Source organism: Piliocolobus tephrosceles, chromosome 13 (assembly GCF_002776525.5).
Source record: "Piliocolobus tephrosceles isolate RC106 chromosome 13, ASM277652v3, whole genome shotgun sequence".
Lineage (NCBI taxonomy): Eukaryota > Metazoa > Chordata > Mammalia > Primates > Cercopithecidae > Piliocolobus > Piliocolobus tephrosceles.
In genome coordinates this window covers 2,345,201-2,369,355 of record NC_045446.1, presented here as the reverse complement: position 1 = coordinate 2,369,355, position 24,155 = coordinate 2,345,201, and the positions used below count along the sequence as shown (strand labels likewise).

Here is a 24,155-nt window from a genome sequence, read left to right as displayed (position 1 = left end):
AAAAAAAAAAAAAAAAAAAAAAAAAAAAAAAAAAAAAAAGAAAGAAATTCAAAGATATACGATCAACCAATTCTCCACAAGAACATGAAGAAAACAACACAGAAAGGATAGTCTCGCTCATAAATGATGTTAGGAAACCCAGTTTTGTATCTTGTCCAAACCATGGCCCATAGACCACATGTAGCCCAGGATGGCTTTAATGAGGCCCAACACAAATTTTTTTTTTTTTTGCATTTATTTTAGCCCATCAGCTGTTGTTATTGTTAGCTTATTTTATGTGTGGCCCAAGACAACTGTTCTTACAATGTGGCCCAGGGAAGCCAAAAGATTGGATATCGCTGCCTTACACCATAAATAAAAATAAACTCAAAATGGATAAAAGACCTAAGCATAAGACCAAAACCCATAACCAGAAGAAAACAGAAGGGAAAAGCTCGACATGGCTCTGGCAGTGATTTTTTGGAGATCACACCAAAAGCTCAGGCTACAAAAACAAATAATTGGTATACCATCAAACTACAAAACTTCTGCACAGGAACGGAAACAGTCAACAAAATGAAAAGGTAACCTATGGATTAGAAGAAAATATTTGCAAACCATGTATCTTATAAGGGGATAATATCCAAAATTTATAAGGAATGCATACAACTCAATAGCAAGAAAACAGATAACCCAATTAAAAAAATGGGCAATGGACCTGAGTAGACATTTTTGCAAAGAAGTTATAAAAATGGCAAACACATATATGAAAAGACATTTAATATCACTAATCATCAAGGAAATGCAAATCAAAATTACCATGACATATCACCTCACACCCATTAGGATAGCTATTAAGTGTTGGCTAGGGTTAGGGAACTCTTGTACAGTGTTGGTGGGACTGTAGATTGGTGCAGCCATAATGAAAAACAGAATGGTGACTCCTAAAGGAATTGAAAATATACCATCATCCGACCCAGTAATCCTTCTTCCTGGGTATATTCCTAAAGAAAATGAAATCGCCACCTCATAAAGATATCTGCACTCTTATATTCATTGTGGCATTATACACATGAGTCACAATATATAAACTTAAGTGTCCTTTGATGGATGAATAAACTGTGGTGTATATGTGTACAATGGGATATTATTCCGCATTAAAAAAGAAGGAGATCCTGCCACTTACCATATGGATGAAACTGGAAGACATTATGCTAAGTTAAATAAGCCAAATACAAATGAAAGTTTTAAATAATCTCACTTATATGTAGAATCTTAAAAAGAAAAAAGTCAAATATACAGAGATAGAATAAAATAGTCGTTACCGTGGGCAAGGTGTGGGGGAAGAAAATGGAAAGATGTAGGTCAAAGGATACAAAGTAGCAGATATATAGGATAAACAAGTCTAGAGATCTAATGTATAACATGAGAATAGTTAATAGTATATTGCATTTGGAATTTTTGTCAATTGAGTAGATTATAGCTTTTCTCATTTATACACACAAAAGAATAACTGTGAGATGATGGATATATTAATTTGCATCACTATGTTAATGATTTAACTGTATGTTTTATACACTAAATATGCATATTTTTAAAATTAAAAAAGACAAAAACCACAAGATAATGTACAGCCAGACTAAAGCCCAATAAGAAAAGAGAGGACTTGAACAATACTATAAACCAACTAGACCTATAAACAAATATGGACATTCCACCTAACTACACATTCTTTTTAAGTGCACATGGAACATTCCCCCAGGAGGGATGATATGTTAGGCCACAAAAGAGTCTCAATAAATTTAAAAATAAAGAAATCACATGAAATATCTTCTCTAACTACAATATACTGAGGCCAGAAATCTGTAACAGAAGAAAAATCTAAAAATTAACAAACTCATGGAAATAAAACTACACACTCTTTTTTTCTTTGAGATGGAGTCTCACTCTGTCACCCAGGCTGGAGTGCAGTGGCTGGATCTCAGCTCATTGCAAGCTCCGCCTCCCGGGTTTACGCCATTCCCCTGCCTCAGCCTCCCAAGTAGCTGGGACTATAGGCACCCGCCACCTCGCCCGGCTAGTTTTTTGTATTTTTTAGTAGACACAGGGTTTCGCCGTGTTAGCCAGGATGGTCTCGATCTCATGACCTCGTGATCCGCCCGTCTCGGCCTCCCAAAGTGCTGGGATTACAGGCTTGAGCCACCGCGGCCGGCCAAAACTACACACTCTTTAAAAATTATTATGTCAAAGAAGACATCAGAATGAAAATTATAAAATACTTTCAAAAAGTGAAAATGAAGACACAACATACTCAAACTTATGGGATGTAGTGAAAGAAGTGCTTAGAGGAAAAATAGCTGCGAATGCCCACACTGAAAAAGAAGAAGGATCAATAACCTAATATTGTACCTTATGTAACTAGAGAAAGAAGAACGAACTAAACCTAAAGTTAAAAGAGAGAATGAAATAATATGTACGAGAGTGGAGATAACTGAATTCGAGATTAAATACACAACAGAGATAATTTAACAAAACCAAAATTTGCTTATTTTTGAAAAGATCAAAGTTGAAAACCTTTAACTAGAATTAGTGAGAAAAAATTAGAGAAGTTGTACATATCTAAAATCATAAACAAAAGTAGAAACACAACAGAAAAAAACAAAAATAAGAATAAAGTGGGAACGATATAACTGACCTTACGGAAATAAAAAGTGTGATAAGAGAATACTATGAATAACTGTATACCAACAAATTATATAACCTAGATAAAATGGACAAATTCACAAAATACTAATATAAAAAAGAAATTGAAATTATGAGCAGACCCATAACAAGTAGAAAGTTTGAATCAGTAACCAAAAACCTTCCAATGAAGAAAATGCTACGACCAGATGGCATCACTGTTGAATTATACCAAACACTTGAAGAATTAACTCAAACTCTTCCAAAAAACAGAGGAGGAGAAAACACTTTGCAATACATTCTATGAGGCCAGTATTACATGGATTCCAAAGCCAGACAAATATATCACAAGAAAAGAAAAACTAGATACTAAAATATTTTATTTAACAAAGTACTAGTAAGCCAAATTCAGCAGCATATTAAAAAGGATTATATACCATGACCACATGGAATTTATCTCAGGAATGCAAGGGTGGTTCAGTACAAGAGTATCAATCAATGTAATGCACCACATTAATAAAATGAAGGAAAAAAAAAACCCATGTGATCATTTCAATTGACTCAGAACAAGCATTTGACAAAATTCAACAACCTTTCAGGATAAAAACATGGAACTTTCAAAATGTGTTAAAGAGGATTTGTGAAAAATCCACAGCTAATATACTTAACGAGAAAAAAAACTGAAAAATTTCTCCCATAACCAAAAATAAGATATGGCTGTGTGCTTTACCCAGTGCTACTGAACAATGTACTGAAAGTTTTAGCCATGACAATTAGGCAGATAAATAAACAAACAGGTAAATGAATAGCATCCAAATTGGAAAGGAAGCAGTAAAACTCTTTATTCAATAATGACATCTTATATCTAGAAAATCTCAAAGAATCCACAAACTAGTAGAGCTAATAAACAAGTCCAGCAAAATTGCAGGGTACATGTTCAACATTTATTTAAAAAAATCATCTGTGCCTCTATATACCAGGAATGAACAGCCCAAGAAGGAAGTCCATTTTTAAAATTCTACTTATAATAGCATCAAAAAGAGTAAAATAGCTGGGAATAAATTAAACCAAGAAGGTGAAAGACTTCTGCACTAAAGACTACAAAACACTGTTGACAAAAATTAAAGAAGACCTAAATGGAACTATACATCCTGTGTTCACAGATTGGAAGATTTAATATTGTTAAGTTGACAGTATTACCCAGTGATCTACAGATTCAATGCAACCCCTATCAAAATTCCAAGGGTCTTTTTATTTGCAGAAATTTAAAAACTGATTTTACAATGTAAATGGAATTTTTCCAGGGCCCCAAATAATCTAAAATCAATTGAAAAAGAACAAAGTTGGAAGACTCAGGCCTGCCATTTTCAAAACTTTTACAAAGCTGCAGTAATCAAAATAATGTGGTACTGACACATTGTGGTCTCTAGGACACAAGGTGGACATATAGACCAATGGAATATAATAGAGAACGTAGAAATAAACACTCACATATATGGCCAATTCATTTTCAACAAATGTGTCAAGAAATCAGCGGACAGAGTGGTCTTTTAACAAATGGTGCTGGGGCAACTGGATCCTCATATATCAAAGAATGAAGTTGGACCCATAACTCATAGCATATAAAAATTATCTCAAAATGGATCAGAGACCAAAAAATAAGAGTTAAAGGCATAAATTCCTTAGTAGAAAACATGAGTAAATCTTTATGACTTGAGATTGGAAATAAATTCTTAGAAATGGCACAGAGAACACAACATTGTAAATGTACTAAATGACACTGAATTGTATATGTTGAAATGTTATTTAAAAAAATTTAAAGGGTGCATAGAAGACTAAAAAGCAGCACAGACAGAATTATCACCAGAAAAATAAGGCTCAACATTAAATGTCAACATGGAGAACACATGTCAGAAATAGACAGTCCAGAGCAGCAGCTATAGTGGAGGCTCTTGTGAATGACTAAGATTTGAGGTGGCAGCCTCAGAGAATCACTTCTTGGGGGGTAGATTCGATTGATAAAGTAGACGTATCTCTCAGAGACATGGTAGGAAAGCCAAAGAATGGTGAGCATAGCTGCCATTTAGAAACTACCTACACATGCAAGCATAACAGATTGGTTGAAAGGTTATAGTACAGTCACACTAAGGAATACTATGCAACTTTAGCAATAAAATGAGAAAGATCTCTGTGAATGGATATTGAGTGATTTCTAGGAGATGTTGTTAGGTGAGAAAAGCAAAATTCAAAAGAGCATATATAGAATAGTACTTTTTTGGGAAATGAGAAAATTATCATGTCTCATAAAGAACACACACACACACACACACAAACTATAAACTAGAAAACACTGAAACTGGTTACCTATAAGGGGTAGGGGGAATTAGGATGGAAGAGATATGGATGAGAGGAAGATTTCTCTCAGTAGCTCCTTTTGTTTAGTATTGACTTTTGGAAGTATGTTAATGTTATATGTATTAAAAAAATAAAATTAACAAGATAGAGACCACTTCTGAGATGGTGGAATGAGCACCTCGGTATAACCACTCCCTGAAAAGCAATGATAAAACTGGACAAAACTGTCAAACACAACCATTTAAGAAGTCTGGAAATTAACCAAAGAAATACAAAAATTGAAAAGTGCCAATTAAATAAAAAAAAAATTAAACCTTCCTAAGAATAGCAGGGTTTGTTCTAATTTAACATGGGGCTGCCATCTCCCCACCCAAGCTCAGGGGCACAGTAGGTTTGAGGACCAGCAACAAAGAAGGCTCATCTGATGTTGAATTCCACAGAAAACCCTATGCACTATGTCAAGCAACAGCGATTTCAGTGGCAAATAATTGGAGGCAGCCAACATCACAGCAACCTAATGTTCCAATACTGGTTGGGCAAGCGACAGATTAAGAAAAATTTTAAAAGGAAGTCTGGAGATATGGAAGATTGTACATGCTCACAGGAGAGATCAGAGAGGTTTCCTGCTATCTACTTATCCTTGGCTGACTGTGAGACCTTTTGAAAACAGACAGTAAAATACAGGACAGAGTTATAAAGTGCCTGAACTTTGAATGTCCCAACCCACACATAGATCCCCTCAGCAGAGGGTGGAAGATTCACTGGCTCAAGATGTTTAAACAAATGTCTGACTAATCATGGCTTGACCACTAGGTTATGCTGATCCAGGGGTGACACCAATGAAGCCGGGCTTACAAAACAAACATAAGAGTTAAAACAAACAAAACTGAGCAGAGACACCAGTGGCTGCACACTGCAGGAGAACACAGACGCTGCAGAATCCATGCAGAGAAGGCATAAACAAGCCAACAAACAAATAAATGAGCAACAGAAATCATCCCTGGTTAGGGAGAAGAATTAGAATCCAGAGTTTCTATGATATATTATCTAAAATAAGTTGTTAACAAAAAAATTATGAGATATGCAAAGAAACAGAAAATTGTGACCCTTAAACAAGAATAATGAGCAGTAAATAGGAATTATCTCTGAGGGACCCCAAATGTAAGGGCATGATTTAAAATAAGTATCATAACTATGTTCCAAGAACCAAAAGAAACCACATTAAAGAATGAAAGTGTGATGACAAAGACTCATCAAATAGGTAATGTCAATAAAGAGACAGAAATGATAAAGTAAACCAAATAGAAGTTCTGTAGTTGTGAAATATAATAACTTAGATGAAAAACTCACTAGTGGGGCTAAGCAAATTTGACCTGGCAGAAGAATCAGTGAACTTGAACATGGATCTATAAAGATAATTCAGACTGTAGAAAGAAAAATAATGAAGAAAAATGAAGAGATACCCATTGGATACCATAATATAGTGGTCCCCAACCTTTTTGGCACAAGGGACCAGTTTTGTGGAAGACAATTTTTCCACAGCCAGCTGTGGGAGGCTTTAGTTAGATTCTCATAAGGAGTGCACAACCTAGATCCCTCACATGCTCAGTTCACAATAGGATTTGCTCTCCTGTGAGAATCTAATGCCATCACTGATCGGACAGGAGGCGGAGCTCAGGCAGTAATGCTTGCTTCCCCACTGCTCACCTCCTGCTGTGTGGCCCAGTTTCTAATAGGCCACAGACTGGTACCAGTCCATGGCCCTAGGGTTGGGGAACTCCGTCCTAACAGGATGTGTAACAAGGTATGTGTAATTAAGTTGTAATATACATGTAATTAAGAGTAGAAAACATATGTGGAATTAAGGAGTAACAACATATGTGTTAATAAGAGTACTCAGAAGGAGAGAAAAGGGCAGACAAAAATATTTGAGTAGATTATTAACCTGAAGCAGATTGTTTTCGCTTAAGCTGCTTATTGTAACCTCCAGATTACACTTGAAAAATGGGGGACCCTTCCCCCCCTCCCCACAGCGCTGCTGGGCCTGCAGGTCTCTGTTGAGCTGCGGACGCGGGTCTCAGTTCCGCAGGATGGGGTTTGTTAAAGTTGTTAAGAATAAGGCCTACTTTAGGAGATACCAAGTGAAATTTAGAAGATAACGAGAGGGTAAAACTGATTACTATGCTCACAAACTCTTGGTGACACAGGATAAAAATAAATACAACACACCCAAATACAAGATGATAGTTCGTGTAACAAACAGAGATATCATTTGTCAGATTGCTCATGCACGTATAGAGGGGGATATGATAGTCTGCGCAGCATATGCCCACGAACTGCCAAAATATGGTGGGAAGGTTGGCCTGACAAATTATGCTGCAGCATATTGTACTGGCCTGCTGCTGGCCCGCAGGCTTCTCAATAGGTTTGGTATGGACAAGATCTATGAAGGCCAAGTGGAGGTGACTGGCGATGAATACAATGTGGAAAGCATTGATGGTCAGCCAGGTGCCTTCACCTGCTATTTGGATGCAGGTCTTGCCAGAACTACCACTGGCAATAAAGTTTTTGGCACCCTGAAGGGAGCTGTGGATGGAGGCTTGTCTATCCTTCATAGTACCAAACGATTTCCTGGTTATGATTCTGAAAGCAAGGAATTTAATGCGGAAGTACACTGGAAGCACATCACGGGCCAGAATGCTGCAGATTACATGTGCTACTTAATGGAAGAAGATGAAGATGCTTACAAGAAACAGTTCTCTCAATACATAAAGAACAGCATAACTCCAGACATGATGGAGGAGATGTATAAGAAAGCTCATGCTGCAATATGAGAGAATCCAGTCTATGAAAAGAAGCCCAAGAAAGAAGTTAAAAAGAAGAGGTGGAACTGTCCCAAAATGTCCCTTGCTCAGAGGAAGGATCGGGTAGCTCAAAAGAAGGCAAGCTTCCTCAGAGCTCAGGAGCTGAGAGCTAAACCAAACAATTTTCTATGATGATTTTTCAGATACAGGCAATAAACTTATGGACAGAAAAAAAAAATTAAAATGAATGGGGGAAATGAACTAATAAAGGAATTAAAATGGTACTCTAGAACATATCTATTCAACATGCAGAAAGCAGTAAAGGAGGAAGAGAGGAACAAAAGTGATATGAGACATATAGAAAATAAATAACAACATAGTAGATATAAATCCTTCAGCATCAATAATCATATTACATATAAGTGAATTAAAAACTCAATAAAGGGCAGAGATTGCCAGACTGCCTTAAAAGCAGGATCCAAATATATATGGTCTGCAAGAGTCACACTTTAGATTCAAAGACATAGTTGAAAGTAACATGATGGAAAAAGATGACATGCAAACAGTAATAAGAAAGCTAGAGTGACTGCACTAAAATCAGACAAAATTGGCTAGGTGCAGTGGCTCACACCTATAATCCCAGCATTCTGGGAGGCCGAAGCAGACAGAGCACTCGAGGTCAGGAGTTCAAGACCAGCCTGGCCAACATGGTGAAACCCTGTCTCTACTAAAAATTAGCTGGGCATGGTGGCAGATGCCTATAGTCCCAGCTACTTGGGATGCTGAGACAGGAGAACCACTTGAATCCGGGAGGTGGAGGTTGCAGTGAGCCAAGATCACGCTACTGCACTCCAGCCTGGGCGACAGAGTGAGACTCCATCCCAAAAATAAAATAAAATAAATAAAATCAGACAAAATAGACTTTTAAAACAAGCCACGTTTTTAGAGATATTGAGAAACATTTTACAATGTTTACAAGAGAGAAAATTTAATAGGAAGAAATAGAAATCATAAACAAAAATCATAAATAAAAATTTATAACAGCTAAAAACACAGCCCTAATGTATATGAAATAAAACTGTCAGAACTGAAGAAACAGGTAATTCAACAATAATAGACAATTTAACAATAATAGTACGAACTCTTTCATATCCTTGTTGATTTTCTGTCTTGTTGTTCTATCAATTATTCAGAGTGGGGTACTGAACTATTACCCAACCACTACTGTTGGATGAAATGGTGGGAGGTTAGGCTATGTGGCACTCTGCTTAATACTCTCCCCTGTTCTGGTGTCAGGGAGACAAATGTGGAGCTGACTTTTCGTCAGAAACAGTGGTACCCAGAAAGTAGTGGGGTAACATATCCAAAGTGCTCAAAGTAAAAAAAAAAAAAAAAAAAATAGTCGACCAAGAATCCAAGAATACTGTATCCAGAAAAGTTTCTTTCAAAAATAAGGCAAAATAAAAACATTTCTAGATAAACAAAAACAGAATTCCTTGTTAGCAGACCAGCTTTGTAAGAACTACTAGAGGAAGTTCTTCAGGCAAAAAGCAAGTGCTCCTAGTAAGTTCACATATATCCAAAAGCAAAGAGTAAGGAGGTAAATAGGAGCAAAGCTGTTCTAGAGTAAGGAAATGCTACCAGTTGGTAACTCAAATCCATAAAAACCAAAAAAGTAGATCAAACATATGATATAAGGAGGTTAATAAAACAGAAACTAGAAACATATACTTGCTCTCCTTTCAGCTTCTGTAAAGATGTATCATTATATAATATGATTATAACAGTGCATAATAAAGATGTAATATATGTAACAATAATACCACAAAAGTGGTAAAACTGAATAAACTCATACAGGAATAACTTCTATATCTCACCAGGAGTAATATAAATATGAAGTACATTTTGAGACAATACATAAGGTAAGCCCTAGAGCAAACACTAATAACAAATAGAATATTGAAGAATCATAAATGAAAATTTATATTAGAAAATATTCACTAGATGGAAAAGAAGGCAGCAAAGGAGAAATAGAGGAACAAGAAATAGTACATAGAAAAGCCAAAAAGTAAAACTGAGGATGTAAATCTAACTATATCAGTAATAACATTAAATGTGAATGGATTACACAATCTAATCAAAGGCAGGTATTGTCAGACCGGATTTGAAAAACAGGATCCATCTGTATTCCATCTATATGAGGCATACTTTAGATGAAAACTGCTGACTGAAAGTAAAAGGATGGAAAAATATATATCATGTAAGCAGCAATCATAAGTAACCTGAAGTGCTATAATAAAGTCAAAGGAGACTTTAAATTAAGAATGTTACTGAAGTTAAACGTGAATATCTCATAATAAAATGTCAATTCATGAGAAGATATGATTACAAACATATATTCACCTAACAATAGAACTAAAACATATGAAGCAAAAACTGACGGAACTGAACAGAGAAATAGTCAATTCAACAATAGCAGCTGGAGACTTCAACACTCCACTTTCAATAATGTGTAGTAGAAGAAGGAAGATCAATAAGGAAATAGAAGATATGAGCAACACCATAAACCAACTAGATTCAAAAGGTAATTATAGAGCACTTCACCCAACAACCAACATTGAATATACAGTATTTTCAAGTGCACGTGAAACATTCTTCAAGAAGGACCATATGCTAAGTCATGAAACAAACCTCCATAAATTTAAAAGGATTGAAATAATACAAGGTATTTTTTTCTGAATATAATGGAATAAAAGTAGAACCCAGTAGCAAAGAAATTAGGGAAACATATACATGTGGAAATTAAACAACACTACATTCTTAAATAATCAATGGGTGAAAGAATTCACAAGGGAAATTAAACGTACTTTGAGATTAATGAAAATGAAGATACAACATAACATAACTTATGGGATACATTTAAAGCAGTGCAGAGATGGAATTTTATAGCTATGAATGCCTGTATCAAAAAATAAGGCTTCAAATCAATAAGCCAACTCCCCACCTCAGGAAACTAGAAAAAGAAGAGCAAACTAAACCTAAAGCAAGTAGAAAAAAAAAATAATAAATATTAGAGTAGAAATAAAATACGGAATATAAAAATAATAAAGTCAACAAATCCAAAACTTTGTTCTTTGAAAAGATCAGCAAAATTAACAAACCTTTAATAGATTGGTAAGAGAGAGGGAGAGGGAGAAGAAAAGAAAGGGAGAAAGAGGGGGAGGAGGAAAGAGAGAGGGGGAAGTGCATGAGGTGAAGGGGGATAGAGAAAACTCAAATTACTAAAATCTAAAATGAATGGCAGTTTTACAAATTAAAGGAGAAAAAAGAGGCTAGCTGCATTGGCTCACCCCTGTTAGCCCAGCACTTTGGGAGGCCAAGGCAGGAGAATTGCTTGTGGCCAGGAGTTCAAGAATAGCCTGTGCAACAAAGCAAGACCCTATCTCTACAAAATATTTTTTGAAAAACAGCTGGTGTTGTGGTGCATACCTATCATAAGGTAAGGGGCAAGGATCACTTGAGACTAGATCAAGGTTACAGTGAGCTATGATTACACCACTCTATTCCAGCCTGGGCAACAGAGAGAGACTCTGTTTCTGAAAAAGAAAAGGTAAAAGGAATGAATGAGGGAAGTATACTACCAACCTGACAGAAATAAAAAGGATTATGAAGGAACACTATGAACAATTTTGTGCCAATAAATTACACAACTTAGATGAAATGGACAAATACCTAGAAAGATGAAAACTGACTAAGAAATAAGCAGAAAATGTGAATGGATCTATAACAAGTTAAAGAGATTGAATTCGTTATCAGAATGCTAGTCAAAAAGAAAAGCCCAAGAGGGCCAGATGGCCAAATATCTAAAGAATATAAATTCTTTATGAACTCTTCCAACAACAACAACAAAAAAAAAATAGAAGAGGAGGAAAAGTTTTCCAATACATTCTTTGAGTCCAGTATCACCCTGACACCAAAATCAGACAAAAACATGAAAAGAGAACTTATAAAATTTATTTTACCCATTTTAGGTATATAGTTCTGTGGCATTAGGTAAATCCACGCTATTGTGCTTTATTCTTTCTTGATGTTGTAAATGGGATTGTTTTCTTAATTATATTTTCAGATTGTTTTTGACAGCATATAGAAATACTATTGATTTTTGTATTTTGTTACAGTAACTGTGATGAAAATGATGTAAAACCCTCAAAACCCTCAACAAAATACTAGCAAGTAAAATCAAGCAATGTTTAAAAGGGATTATACATTATAATCAAATGGGACTTATTTCAGGAATGCAAGGTTGAATTAACATCTGAAAATCAATTAATGTAATGCACCATTATCAATAGAATAAAAGACAAAACATCACGATTTCTGTCAGTCTGTTCAGGTTGTTATAACAAAATACCAAGAACTGGTGGCTTACAAACACAGAAATTTATTTTTTTGCAATTTTACAGGCTTGGAAGTTCAAGGTCAAGGCACTGGCAGATTCAGCGTCTGTTGAGGACCCACTTTCTGGTTCATGAACAGTTGTCTTCTTGTGTCCTCATGTGATGGAAGAAAAAAAAAGAGCTCACTGAGGTCTCTTTTACGAGGGCACTAATCCCTTCCATGAGGTCTCCACCCTCATGACCTAACCACTTCCCAAAGGCCTCACCTCCTAATACCAGCATTGGGGGTTAGGATTTCAACATATACATTGTGAGGAAACACATATTCCATCTATAGCAATTAATGATAGAATAAAAGACACAGAAAAGCATTTGGGTAATAAAATTCAATACCCTTCCATGATGGGAGAAAAAGCTGTACTCAGTATACTAGGAATAGAAGGGAACATCCTCAACCTGATAAAGGGCATCTATTAAAAATCACAGTTAATATCATACTTAACAGCAATGGCTAAATGTTTCCCCATTAAGATCAGGAACCAGACAAAGAGATCTGCTTTTTCCACTTCTATTCAACATTTACTGAGTGTTCTATCCAGGACAATTTGGGAAGAGAAAGAATCCAGACTGGGAAGAAGAAGTAAAACTACTTGGAGATGGCATAATCTTTGTGTTAGTTCAGTTTTGCATTACTATAAAGGAACACCCGAGGCTGGGTAATTGATAAAGAAGATTTTAATTGGCTCACAGTTCTTCAGGCTATACAGGAAATACGGCACCAGCACCTGCTCCTGGTGAGGGCCTCAAGAAGCTTACAATCATGGCGAAAGGCAGAGGGGCAGGCATATCACATGGCAAGAACAGGAGCAAGGTGGAGGGAGGTGGCAGGTTCTTTAAACAACCAGCTCTTAGCATAAACTACCACAGTAAGAACTCGCTGATTACCATGGGGATGGTACCAAGCCATTCATGAGGGCTCCATGCATGATCCAAACACCTCCCACCAGACCCCGCCTCCAACATTGGAAATCATTTTAATATGAGATTTGGAGGGACCAAACATCCAAACCATATCACTGTTGTATACAGAAAACCCCAAGGAATCCATTGTGAAATAATTATAACTAATGAGTTCAGTAAGGTTGCAGGAGACAAAATCAGTACACAAAAATCAATTGTATTTCTACACACTGTCAAAAAACAATCTGAAAATATAATTAAGACAACAATTCCATGTACAACAACCTCAAAAAAGAGTAAAGCACAACAGTGCAAATTTACCTAATGCCACATAACTATATACCTAAAATGGGTAAAATAGTAGATTTTATGTATATTTTTACCGTATTAAAGAAAAATAAAATACCTTGGGAATAAATTTAACAAAAGAAGTACAAAATTTATCCTCTGAAAATTACAAAACACTGTTGAAAGAAAAGAAGATACAAATAAATGGAAAGACATTACATGCTCATAGACTAGAAGACTTAATATTGTTAAGATGGCAACACTCCCAGAATTGTGTTGATCTACAAATTCAACACAATCCTTACCAGAATCTCAGCTGGTTTCTTTGTAGAATAATAAACTGATGTTAAACTTCATATGAAAATGCAAAGGACCCAGAATAGCAACAATTTTGAAAAAGAAAAGTTGGAGGCTTCACACTTCCTGATCTCCAAAATGACTACAAAGCAACAGTATTCAAGAAAATGTGATACTGGCATGAGATAGATATATAGATCAAGGGAATAGAATCGAGTGTAAAAATGGAGCCATACACCTATGATCAATTGATTTTTGACAAGGGTGCCAAGAACATTCAATGTGGAAAGAATAGTCTTTTGAACAAATAGTGTTGAAACAATTGATATCCACATGAGAAAAATAAATTGGACCACTCCACATCATATACAAAAATTAACTCAAAGTGGATCAAAGACATAAATACATAACAGATAAAGCTATAAAATGCTTAGAGTAAACATAAGGGTAAATCTTTATGACCTTGGATTTGGCAGAGATTTCTTAGATATAACACCAAAGAACAAGGAACAAAAGAAAAAAAGTAGATATATTGGACTTCATAAAAATTAAAAACTTTTGTGCTTCAAAAGACACCTTAAAGAAAGTGAAAAGACAACCTACAGATGGGAGAAAATATTTGCAAATAATTTATCTGATAGGGGACTTGTTACTGGATATATAAATAACTCTTACAACTCAAAAACAAAAAGACAAATATCCCAATTTAAAGAATGGATGAAGAATTGGAATAGACATTTCTTCAGTGATGACATATATATAGTCAACACATGAAAAGATGCTCAACATGATTAGTCATAGGAAAATGTAAATCAAACCCAAAAGGAGGTACCAGTTAATAACCACTAAGATGGCTGTAATTGAAAAAAGATAATAGCAAGTGTTGGTGAGGATGTGGAGAAATTGCACAGTGCCCATATGCTGGTGGTGAGAATGTAAAATGATGCACCGTCTTTGGAAATAATTGGTCAGTTCTTCAAAAAGATAGTTATCGGCCAGGTGCTATGGCTTACACCTGTAATCCCAGCTCTTTGGGAGGCCGAGGCGGGTGGATCACAAGGTCAGGAGATGGAGACCATCTTGGACAACATGGTGAAACCCCATCTCTACTAAAATACAAAAAATTAGCTGGGCATGGTGACACGTGCCTGTAATCCCAGCTATTTGGGAGGCTGAGGCAGGGGAATCGCTTGAACCCAGGAGGCGGAGGTTGCAGTGAGCTGAGATCGCACCACTGCTCTTCAGCTTGGCGACAGAGCAAGACTCCGTCTCAAAAAAAAAAAAAAAGTTATCATCTGACTCAGCTTTCCATTCCCATGTGTTTTCATATCCCTTTCTTTTTTTTTTTTTTTTTTTTGAAACGGAGTCTTGCTCTGTTGCCCAGGCTGGAGTGCAATAGCATGGTCTCAGCTCACTGCAACCTCTTCCTCCTGGGTTCAAGCAATTCTCCTTCCTGAGCCTCCCAAGTAGCAGGAATTACAGGCACTTGCCACCACGCCCAGCTAATTTTTGTATTTTTAGTAGAGATGGCGTTTCACCGTGTTGGCCAGGCTGGTCTCGAACTCCTGACCTTAGGTGATCTACCTGCCTCGGCCTCCCAAAGTGTTGGGATTACAGGCGTGAGCTACCACCACACCCAGCCTTTCATATCTCTTTCATGCCCAAGAGATATGAAGACACATGTCCACACAAAAACCCATATTCACGTGTTCTAGAAGCATTTTTCCTAGTAGTCAAAACGTGGAAACAATCTAAAATGCTTATCAACGAATGAATGAATAAACAAAATGTTTATTCATTGTATATCATACGATGGTAGATTATTCATTCATAAAAGAATGAAGCACAAGGACTGGATGCAGTGGCTCACACCTGTGGTCCCAGCAGGTTAGGAGGCCAAGGTGGGCAGATCACCTGAGGTCAGGAGTTCGAGAGCAGCCTGGCTAACATGGCGAAACCCCATCACTACTAAAAATACAAAAATTAGCCAGGCTTGGTGGTGTATGCCTGTAATCCCAACTACTTGGGAGGCTGAGGCGGGTGAATTGCTTGAACCCAGGAGGCAGAGGTTGCAGTGAGCCGATATCGCGCCACTGCACTCCAGCCTGGGCAACAGAGTGAGACTCCGTCTCAGAAAAAAAAAAAGGGATGAAGTACGAACCTTAAAAACATGATGCTAAGTGAAAGCAACCAGTCACAAAGGACCATACATTGTATGATTCCATTTATATAAAATGTCCAGAATAGGCAAATCCATAGAGAGAAAGATTAGTTATTGCCTAGGGCTGAGGGGGATGGAATAGTGGGTTTGGGGGTGATATTTAAAAGGCACTGGGTTTCTTTTTGGAATGATGAAAATGTTCTCAAACTGGAGTGGCAGTTGCACAGCTCTGGGGATACACAGGCACACTTCACTTTATTGCACTTTGTGGATATTGTGTTTTTTAAAAATTAAATGTGTGTGGTAAGCCTGCATTGAGCAAGTCTATCAGTGCCATTTTTCCAACAACATGTGCTCACTTCATTCTGGGTCAGCATTTTTTAGCAATAAAGTGTTTTTCAATTAAGGTAGGCACATTGTTTTCTTAGACATGGGGCTATTGCACACTTAATAGACTACAATATAAACATAACTTTTATATGCAGTGGTAAACCAAAAAATTTGTGTGACTTGCTTTATTGCAATATTTGCTTTATTGCAGTGTACTGGAGCCGAACCACAATATCTCCGAGGTATGCCTATACTAAAAACCATTCAATCATATTCTTTAAATGGGTTAATTGTATGTACGTAAACTATTATCTCCACAAGGCTGTTAGAAAAAAGCTATAGGAGAAAATATTTGGGGTCCAGGGCCAAAGTCTTCTTAGACCTGACATCAGAAGTGCAATCCATAAAAAGGATACATTGAATCTCATCAAATTTTAAAATGTTTGCTCTATAAAGTACCCTGTTGAGATGATGACAATGAAAGCTACAATGAGTAAAATATTTGCACCCTGTTTCTGACTTAGTATAAGTGTCTAGAATGTATAAATATCTCCCAAAACTCGACAGTAACAAAAAGTCTAATTGGGAAATGGGAAAATGGTATCAATAAGAATTTCACTGAATAGAACATAAAAATGGCAAACAGGCACATGAAAAGATGTTCAGTATCATCCTAATGAGGAAATGTACATGTAAACCACAGTGAGATCTCACTACCCACCTATCTGAATGGATAAAATGAAAAACAGTGTGAACATCAAATACCAGCAAGAATGCAGAGAAACTACATAACTTAGACATTGCTGGCAGGAATGGGGAATGTGAAATGGTGCAGTCACTCTGGAAAATCAGTTTGGTAGTTTCTTATAAAACTAAACATGCAACTGCCATACAACTCAGCAGTTACCAGCTTGGGCTTTTATCCCAAAGAAATAAAAACTTATGTTCACACAAGAACCTTACAAGAATATTCATGTCATCCTTATCAATGTATAAGGTTCCCATGGCTGCTGTAATACATTTCCACAAACTTAGTGGCTTAAAACAACACAAGCATTTTTTTTTTTTTACAGTTCTAGAGGCCAGAAGTCTGAAAAGAGTCTTAAGGGACTAAAAATCAAGGTGTCGGCAGGGCCGGGTCCTTCTGGAGGCTCCACTTCCCTTTCCTTGCCTTTTCTTCTGGAAGCTGCCTGCATTCCTTGGTTTGTGACCCCTTCCTCAAATCACATTACCATTTCCTGCCCCTGCTTCCGTGGCCACATAACCCTCTTTCTCTTCTATAGTCAAATATGCTTCTGCCTACCTCTTATAAGGACCCTTGTGATTACACTGGACCCACTCAGACAATCCAGGATGATCTCTCCATCTCAAGGTCCTTCATTTAACACATCTGCAGAGTGCCCTTTGCCACAGAAGGCAATAGTCATAGGTTCCAGGAGTTAGGACCTGGCTACTTTGGGGGCCATTGTTCAGCCTACTATGATTTGTAATAGCCCAAACTGGAAATGACCCACATGTCCTTGGATGAGGGAATGGTTAAATAAACTGGGGTATACGTCCATATCATGAAATTCCACTCAGCACTACAATTTAGTGAACTGTCGATATACAAAACAACTTGAATGAATCCAGAGAATGATGCTGAGCCAAAAGACTCAGTTTCTAAGATATTGCGTATGGTGTGATTCCATTTATATGGCACTTTTGAAAAGAAAACTACAGAATCAGAGAACAGATTAGTGGTTGCCAGGGATTAGAGGAATAGGGTGAGAGAAAGTTGGTGTAAAAGGACAAACAATGGGAATCCTTGTGGTGATGGAAACACTCTGTATCTTGACTCTGACTGTTGACATCCTGGTTATCATATTGTGCTATGGTTTTAGAAGATGCTACCACTGAGGGAAACTAACTAAAGGGTGCATGGGATTCCTATTATTTCTTACCATTGCATGTGAATGTCTAAAAATAAAAAGCTTAAAAGTGTCATTTTTAAAAATGGGTAAAAGATCTGAATAAATATTTCATTAAAGAAGATATACAATTGAGCACCAGGCACATGGAAAAACGCTCAGCATCATTAGGAAAATGCAAATCAAAACCACGATGGGGTAACCATTCCAACGGGACAGTATTTTTTTTTCTTTCTATACTTTCGTAGAAGGGGTGCTAGAGTTGGAATATTATCATTTTTGCAACTACCACAGTAAAGCCTGGTTTCCAAAAGCATTTAAATCTGGAGAGACTTTTTTGATACACAGCAGGGTATATGCATGGCCTTAAAGAATCTCCCCCAGATTTTCTATTGGTTGCAAGACAAAATATAGTAACCGTAGGGTAGAAAAGTGGATAATGCCTCAATTTGGTGATCAAAATAACATCTTCAATAAGGGGCAGATACACTGTGTGCCTCAGGATGTGGTACACTGAGAAGGACATCAGGTCACTTACAGAGTACACAACGTGGATCTAACCTGAGGAAACATCAAACTCCCCCAAGAAGTGGCAGGACTGTATCTTTCAAAAATATCAGTGTCATAACAGAGAAAGAGACTAGAAATGCTCCAGATTAAAGACGACTGAAGAGACACATCTAAAGGCAATACTGACCCTGAACTGGATCTTTCAGTGGAGGAAAAAATGCTACAAAGGACATTGTCATGGCAACTGACAAAATGGGAACATAGGCATTAAATTAGGTCAAAGTATTATATCGATGTTTAATTGCAGAAGTCGATAACTGTATTCTTGCTTTCAAAGATAATATCTTTATTTTTCAGAAATACACAGCAAAATGTTTAGGGGCAAAGGGCTGTGGAGTATGCAACTCACAGATGTTTCAGAAAAACATGTTATGTGAATATAATGTAGAGAAAGGGGTTCAAATGATAAAGCGAATGTGGCAAAATGTAACAATTAGTAAACTGGTAAGTCTTAGTGAAGGGTATATAGGTGTTTTATATCTCATGCTTGTAATTTTTCTGTAGTTCAAAATTATTGCCAAATAAAGTTTGTTTTGTTTTAAGAAAGAATCCTGAGGGACCACCTTAGCCCAGCAGGTCACGACTGGGGGCAATTTTGCCCTCCAGGGGACATGTGGCAACATGTGGAGATGTTTTTGGTTGTCATAACTGAGGGAATGGTGCTGCTGGCTTCCTGGTAGGGGTCAGAGATGCTGCTAAACATCCTACAATGGACAGGACTTCCTCCCTCAACAAAGACTTATCCGGCAGTAGATGTCAATAGAGGTACAGTGGAGAAACTCTGCCCCACTTGGCTGACAACAAGTCACTCTGCCAGGATGGGTGGGCAGGAATGCCGGCCCGGAAAGAGGAACCCTGCCTGTGGAATTCAAGGTCAGACAACCCAAGAAAAACAACCTGGCCACATCACTGAAATTAACATGCCTATTCCTGTGTTACGGGCTGAATTGTGTCCCACAAGATTTGCAATTGAAGCCCTAGTCTTTAATACCTCAGCATGTGACTCAGCATATTTGGAGACAGGACCTTTGAAGAGGTGATGAAGCTACAATGAGGCTGTTAGGGTGGCTCTAATCCAATGTGACGGGTGCCCTTAAAGAAAAGGATATTTGGACACACAGAGAAACACCGGGATGCAAGTGCACAGAGCAACAACCATGTGATGACACAGGAAGAAGGCAGCCATCTGCAAGGCAAGGAGAGAGGCCTCAGGGAAAGCAACCTTGCTGGCACCTTGATCTCAGACTTCTATCCTTCAGAATTGTGAGAAATAAATGTCTGCCATCTAAGCCACCCAGCCTGTGGTATTTTTGTTATGGCAGCCCTAGCAAATGAATACATTCTGGAAATTTATCACATAGAAATAAAAGTTCTGTACATAGAAACAGGTTCAAGAACCTATGTTCAGAAACAAAATGAATTTTAAGCAATAGACAACATCGCAGAATATGTACACCAAAGGAAATTAAGCAGAGATTATAAATTTTAGAATAGAATTGAAATAGAAATAAAATTCAATTAGAGATCGAATTAAATCAAAATAAAATTGTTCCAGCAGCCTTAGGGACATTTTTACTATTTTACTGATTGAGAAAAACAAGATGCAGAAAGCAGGTATGACATGATCCCATGAGTTTGGAAAACAATGATAATGCCTTCATTATGTCACATGTATTTTATTTCATTGAATATTATATGAACATCAGGAAAAATGTTAGACAACAAATCCTAGATTTATCAACATAGGTAACAGAGAAGAGGGGAGCCCAAGCAAACATAAGAAAAAAGTTCTGTCCTGAAACACATCTATTCCATTCTACTCATCTGTAAAGTTAAAGTGAATATTAGAAAGTAATACAATATTAAGGACACTAAAAGAAAGAATAGCCCCTAGATTTGTGGTATGAGTGTTTGGAAGGAGAGCAGAGCAGATCTGGTGTTGATAGAGCCTGGGGCCAATTTGGCAGTAGACAGAGACACAAGACTGTTTGCTGCATATGGGACCTGGGTGAGCACTTATATGTTCTAACTCAGTCAACACAGGAGTCCTGGGAGCAGGCACAGTTAGGATCCTGATTTCACAGATGTGGAAATTGAGGCACAGAGAATGCAGTAGCTTGCTTAGGGCCACGTAAGAAAATGGCAGAGCTGGGCTATGGCCCTAAGAAGGTAGGCCATATAGGCTATGCTCCAAACCACTCCATGGAACCTGCCACTCAAGTTTTAGAAACACAATTGTACAGGAAGGATTTAATTTTCCTGTCTCAGAATCTGGCAGATGCATTAGGTTTTTTTTTTTTTTTTTTTTTTTTTTTTTAAAACTAAGGGCAGAGCAGACCTCAATGAGGCAGTGAATAAGCATATATGTATACATATATATATAGATATATATGTATGTATATACAATCCATCTCAATATACATTTTAGCTGTCCATGTATACAAATAAAACTTTGTGTCCTACAAATACAGAAAATATTTTCTGAGGTCTGTGGAGCATTTACAAAAATAATGGTCTTGTTTTCATACTTGGACACAAAGAAAATCTTCATTTAAAAAAAGTGAAGGCTACATCCTTTCACTGTAAGCCTACTAAATTAGAAATAAATAACAGTGATAAAAATTTACTGCTTAAAAATTAAGAAGACATTAAAAGAACTCTAAAGAGAAAAATCAAAACATAAAATAAAAACTATCAAGAAAGCAATGAAAAGGAACATATTTCATAATCAGATCTATGTGTCACAGCTAAAGCTGCAATCAGAGGAAAATTTATAGCCTTTAAAAATGCCTTTAGTAGAAGAACTTCAATTAAATGAACTATGACTCTTAAGTAAAAGAAAACAGAGTTAGCCAAGAAAAGGGAATTAACAGCTATAAAAGCTTAGATTAATGAAATAGATAACAAAGAGTACAAAGATAGTTTTCTGATAATATAAATAAAATAGATAAATTTCTCATGTGCTTAAGAAAAAAGGAGAAAAACTACAAAAGTTCAGGCATAAAGGAAAAGAAAAACAAAGAGATGATAGAGACCATAAAATCACTAAAGGAAAAAATTAGTTGGTACCAAGTGGCAACACAATTGAAACACTTGAGGAAATTAAATAGGAGTGAATAAATCACTCCAAAAGATGCAATAAACTAATGTATAACAACTTATCATAAAACAGACTAAAAAGAAATTATTAAAGATGTCCTATAAAACGTTTATCAGGCCCAGATGGTTTTACAACTCAGTTCTATTTAACCTTTACAGAAAAGATAATCCCAATGTTCTTCAAACAGTTCCAAGACACAGAACAAGGCAGATAAAACTTTGTTTTGTAAACCATTGTATTTGCCCCCACATGATGGCAGATTTCATACTTTTCTGAAAGATGTACTGTTATTTCTAGGATCAGATATCAGGGATGGCCTGCACCAGTGATGAGAGTACAGCTTCACAGTTTTGATGACTGTTTAATGGAGATATGATACTTGAAGCAGGCCTCCACTGAGGGGCATGTTGGTGGTACAATTATTTGCTTAACAATTGCAGAAATCAATATCCTAATGATGGATTATTTTGCAAATGTGTAAGATATGTGTAGAATAAATTTCTAGAATGATTCAAAGGCATATGCATCTTTAATTTTGATTGAGATTGCCTTATTTATCTCCACAGAGGTTTGTATCAATTTATTTTTCCAACATCAATGACTGAGAGTTTCCCTGTACACATACCCATAGGGTGTTATCAAACTCTTTGATATTTAATAATTAGATGTTTCAAAAACCCCATTGCTTTAATTTGCATTTCTGTCACAATTGAAGTCATCCAGCATACTTTCATTCTTAAGAATCATTGGTATTTCCTTTCCTGTGAACCCTTTAACTTTTATTTACAAGAGCATTTTTATTTTATTTTATTTTGTTTTATTTTATTTTATTTTTTGAGATGGAGTCTCACTCTCTCTCCCAGTCTGGAGTGCAGTGGCATGATCTCAGCTCACTGCAAGCTCCACCTCCGGGGTTCACGCCATTCTCCTGCCTTGGCCTCCCAAGTAACTGGGACTACAGGCACCCACCACCACGCCTGGCTAATTTTTTGTATTTTTTTAGTAGAGATGGGGTTTCACTGTGTTAGCCAGGATGGTCTTGATCTCCTGACCTTGTGATCTGCCCACCTCGGCCTCCCAACGTGCTGGGATTACAGGCATGAGCTACCGCGGCCTGGCCAAGAGCATTTTTATATAGCAATTAAATTAGCCCCATGCCTATAGATGAGTGGCAACTGGTTTCTTTAGGTTATCAATAAAAAAGTATTTTCAGCATTTTTTTGCTATGCAAAATATATATTATATATTTGTATTACATATTTATTATAAACAGCTTTATTGAGGTATAATTGACATAACTTGCATATGTTTAAAGTGTGCAATTTGGTAACTTTTGACACATGATGAAACCATTGCCATGATTATGATAATGAACATATCCACTGCCCCAAAAGTTTTTTTGTGCCCTTTTGTCCTTTTCCCTCCTGCCACTACCCCTGACCCCCAGGTAACCACTGATAACCACTGATATTTTTGCCACTCTATATTAGTGGTCATTTTGTAGATTTTTACATAAATAAGATACCATGTACTCTTTTTTACTTTTTTGGTCTGGCTTCTTTCACTCACCATAATTATGTTGCAATTTATCCATATTGTAGGTGTATCAGTGGTTCATTCCTTTGTATTTCTGAGTAGTATTCCGTTGTAGGAATATACCACAACTTTGAAAAAAATCTATTCAAATGATGGGCATTTGGGTTGCCTCCAGTTTTGGATTTCCAGTTTTTATAAAGCTGCTATGAATATTCCATGTACAAATGGTGGCATGCATATGATCTTATTTCTCCTGGATAAATACCTAAGAATAGAATGGCTGTGGAATATGGTAGGTATATATTTAACACATTAAGAAACTGCTGAACTGTTTCCCAAATGGTTGCATCACTTTGGACTTTGCATTCTCACCAGGAGCATGTGAGAGTTCCACCTCCAACACATCTTCACCAACACTTGGTATCATCCATCTCCCTAATTTTATACAATATAATAATTGGGTACTGGTATTTCATGGTGTTTTTCATTTGCATTTCTCTAATAACTAATGATATTTCAGCCACATCTTCAGGCTTCACTTCTAATTCTAGTTCTCTTGCAGTTTTCACAACATCAGCAGTTACTTCCTCCACTGAAATCTTCAACCCCTCACAGTCATCCAAGAGGGTTGAAATCAACTTTTTCCCAATTCCTGTTAATGTTGATATTTTTACCTTCTTTCATGAATCACTAGTATTCTCAATTTCATCTAGAATGGTGATTCTTTTCTAAAGTGTTTTCAATTTACTTTGCCCAGATTCATCAAAGCAATTACTCTCTATGACC

General features: G+C 36.7%; 1 protein-coding gene and 1 pseudogene across 4 annotated transcripts in view; one reads left to right on the top strand and one right to left on the bottom strand.

Moving 5' to 3' along the window:
* The window catches only part of KCNQ1 (potassium voltage-gated channel subfamily Q member 1), a 407,002-nt gene that overhangs the window by 232,008 nt on the left and 150,839 nt on the right, over positions 1–24,155 (bottom strand). The window lies entirely within an intron of this gene.
* Positions 7,043–7,979, top strand: LOC111520588 (annotated as a pseudogene). The gene has a single exon (XR_002724718.3). The product of XR_002724718.3 is annotated as a 60S ribosomal protein L5 pseudogene (transcript).